The following is a 4,430-nucleotide window of genomic DNA, read 5'->3' on the forward strand; positions in this document are numbered from 1 at the left end:
TGTCTCTCTGGTGAGCACACATGCCCTGTAGCAAAAACCTCTAAAAAAAATTAAAATTTTTTGTTGAGGTATTAAGAAAAATTATATATACAAAGTGAAGCCCTAGATGAGAGTTTTTTGTCCAAGCTCTTCCTCTTTGCTTGAGAAAACTTCACCATTAATTTAGGGACCAGCTTAGATATCCTCTTTTTTTTGCAAAACTTTTACTGACTGTACCAAAGGGAAGAGATCTAGTGTTCCTCAGAACTGGCACCTTGTTGACAACATACTTATCACACACAACTTTTTTTTCAAGTAATTTGGTTGGTTTATCTGTCTTACCAGATAAATTTCCCAAGGACAGAGACTGTATCTCACATATCTTTATATCCACCCCCACAACACACAATCTACACAGGGCTGAGTACATAGCAGATGCTTGGAAAATAATAATTTAATAATTTAATGCGTGTTATGTAATTAACTATACACTTTTAAGGGAGGAAATAACATATTCAGGATGTTAGGCAGTGGCGCTTAAACTAATTAATCAGATCATATCTTCTGAACTGAGTCTTCCTATAATTGATATTAAGGAAACAGCTAATTGAATGGTCAATGTCACTAGGGAAAGAGCAGAGGATACCAGACTTGGGAGTTAAAAAAATTTTATAGTTGAGTAAACATTTATTGAGTCCATATTTCACTCGAGGTACTGTTAGTATTGAGGTTAGAGAGATGAATAGAATAGAACGCCTGACTTAAACATGTTCTTAGTCTATTCCTGTGGGGTCAGGAAAAGTAAGGAGTGTCATGTAAGAAACAGAAGGGAAAGTAATTTTAGATGGCTAATACTAGTTAAACATTGAGAGCAGCTAAAATGAGAACAATTTTTGAAGACTCGATTTCCTACCTTTCTGTTGCATATTCTTGGCTGCTTTTCATAATTCCACAGGCATACTAAAGTAGAATAGGAATGTCAAATAGCTATTATAAGGTGATACACAGATTGGCCTTCTTATCAGAAAAGTTGCATTTTTTTTCACTTATTATGTTTGATGTCTCTTCCTACCACCTGGTGTAATATCAAGAATATGATTAATAATCTCAAAGAATAGAAGATCATTCTCATGAGAGAAAAAAAATAAAGCCAGAGAGAATGATATCTATTCTTATTTATTTTATTTTATTATTTTTTTGATACACAGATTGGCCTTCTTATCAGAAAAGTTGCATTTTTTTTCACTTATTATGTTTGATGTCTCTTCCTACCACCTGGTGTAATATCAAGAATATGATTAATAATCTCAAAGAATAGAAGATCATTCTCATGAGAGAAAAAAAATAAAGCCAGAGAGAATGATATCTATTCTTATTTATTTTATTTTATTATTTTTTTGGAGTGGTTTTTGCTATAGGGCACGTGTGCTCGCCAGCAAGACAGAGAGAGACAGAGAGATAGAAAGTGAGAAATCACCCCCCCCCAGGGGGGATGGCCACACCGCAATCCCTTCTCCTCCATTCTCCTCTCAGGATCTTGGGCACGCACACACATGTGCCCGGCGTGAGTTTTAAGCCACTGGGTCTGGGACGCGAACCGCCGTCGACTACGTGGGAGTTCAGCGACATAGCCATTACGTTAACTACTGGCCCCAATGATATCTATTCTTGGCTGTGGAAGTTTTACTTGACCTATACATGCCTTCAACTAGGACTACAGCACTTCACATACACATATGTATACACACATACACCCCACATTTACTTATACTTTGACATACAAACACAGACACATTAACAGACACACATGTAAACATGTGCACATGCACATATTTACAAATTGGAAAGCCCTGAATCTAGCCATTGGTTCCTACTGCTGTCTTCCACACAGTCTGGTGATATAAGATTATTGTATGAGGTTTAATTCAATGGCCCACTTTCTGCTCTGCTCCCCATCTCCCATTGGCACTTTACTTCAGTTCCTCCTAGAGATCTCTTCTGTGGGGTCTGAACATTCATCCTGAAGAGAGCTAACACAGCTTAATCCTTTCCTGTTTTCAGCACTGCTCCTGTTCCTTTTCATGGAGGGTATTGTTTTTTTATCACGGGTAAATGTTTAAATGGAACAGATAGACAAAGTAGATATGCAGACGCTGGTTTGTGAACGTGATGATCTCTTATTTTTATGCTCTACAGAGAACTGAGCTTCAGGTCTTTGATTGATTCAGGTTTTGAATTTTCCTTTATAGATTTGGTGAAATGGCAGTGATTACAAATCAAACTGACTGACAGCCTGATATACATTAATATAGGCAGCATTCTAAAGGACTATCGGGGGCAATTTTTCTGAGATTCAATTCTCTAGTGAGGATACCTTTAACTAACAATGAGAGTCACAAAACCTTTTTCACATGCCCAAGATTTACTGCATGTGAGACTGGAGAATTTGACATGTTTTATGAGGATCAATAATACAATTCAGATGCTTGCTGTATTTCAAACTAAATAGAACAATATTAATTCAAGCCATAAACAGCACTAAAGAAACTCAAATGTCAAAGTTTTTTAAATGAGACATGAATCGAACAGATTTTCCCCTTCTCCCATAGCAAGCAGCATTTTAACTATTTTTAATTAGAACTAGCTAAATTTAGCTCTTATCTTTATAGACTAGGGATGCGGTTGACATTTTGCTAAACCTTTTTAAAAATACAAGGCTTATTAATAAGTTATGTTAATTCCTGGAAAAGAAGAAATTAAATGTTCAGACTTTGAGCTGACCTAGTTTAGAGGTCTACGTGAAAGAGAAAGTTAATGGAAAGCAACTAGGATTGGAAAAGCATGAGGTTTGTTGCTGTCTTGGTAATATTCTGAGATGAGAATGAAAGAATGGAGGCGTCACAATGACAGGAGATTTTTGAGAAGTAATTATAGAACTAAAATAGCACTAAAGAGTCTCAGTAAAGAAAAATAAATCATAGTTATATGGAGATCACCAAATATGTCACACTGGAAACATTTTGTTTTAGTCTGTGGAAGCTGGGTTGTCATTGCTGGGTACCCACAACCAGCAGCTCACCTCATATGAAGGGTCAGAACAGAAATTGGTTGTGTAATCACATCTTTGATTGGCCTGTCTGCCTGGCCTCTGTGATGACCTGCTGTGAATTCCAAATGCTGGCCCTGAGCTCCCAGCTTGGCCTGATTGTGAAGGAGATGAAGATTATGGTTGACCTGATCGGTCAAGCCACAGGATGTTTACAGTTGTGACAGTGAGTGAAATGCAAAAGCTGCTATCCAAGATGTCATTTGAGGTGGCAGGGATGCTTAGTGAAAAGGAAGAGTGATGATATTCTGAACCAATCTCCTCAGCATTTTATGAAATACTGATCTTCATTCAAATTTAAAGCCATGCTTTTTGATATATATATTTTTTTCTTTTTACCTTTTTTTCCTCTTCCTCAGGACAGTGTTTAGGAAGAGTGCCTTTAGATAAAATTTAATATTTCACTTTGATTTTTTAAGGACTTGGGAGCATGTATAGGATACAGAATATTTCCATGCATCCTCAACATTTTATGAAATACTGATCTTCATTCAAATTTAAAGCCATGCTTTTTGATATATATATTTTTTTCTTTTTACCTTTTTTTCCTCTTCCTCAGGACAGTGTTTAGGAAGAGTGCCTTTAGATAAAATTTAATATTTCACTTTGATTTTTTAAGGACTTGGGAGCATGTATAGGATACAGAATATTTCCATGCTATTGGATATTTATAGAGCATGCATGCATTATAAACCTCCTCTCTTTCTTTCATTCATCACCCACCAGCTAGAGATTAATGAAACATTTGAAGAAAAGAAGTTCATTTAGTTTATAAACCTTGTTATCCCATAAATGATAATTAAATATTAAAGATAAATGAGACAACACAAATTAAGCAAAAGCAAGAGGAAAATAATAATCAGCCTTAATGGGTAATGGGAACCCAGAAGTTACCATTGCATCAGTCTATATTTTTATGTATGTGTGTATCTGTATACTTTTGTGTATTAAAACTATAATAAATATATAAAAATTAAAATCTACAACTCAGTGCAAGTGACATACTATGCTTCCATTTCCATGGAAAATCGAATTAAATTATGAATTTATTTGTGGGCAAAAAATTTTAAATCTATGCATAGTTCTTTTTTTAACACACATTTCCTATAAACTGTTTGAAGACTCCCTCACACATACATGTTGTATTTTACTGCTATTATATAATCTATAGTTTTGTGTTCTAATTTAGTAATTGGGCTTATAGAGCAAATAGTGCATCTAGGGTATTTTTCTCAGCTGCAGGTCTTTGTTCTCCTTCCTATGAAGCCCAGTCAGATATTCAGCAGGTGTGCAGTATATGTGCACTAGTTGTTTATGGCCAGGGGCCTTTTTTTTCAATGAGCCA

This window comes from Tupaia chinensis, unplaced genomic scaffold (assembly GCF_000334495.1).
Source record: "Tupaia chinensis unplaced genomic scaffold, TupChi_1.0 Scaffold145659_1, whole genome shotgun sequence".
In the NCBI taxonomy this organism is placed as follows: domain Eukaryota; kingdom Metazoa; phylum Chordata; class Mammalia; order Scandentia; family Tupaiidae; genus Tupaia; species Tupaia belangeri.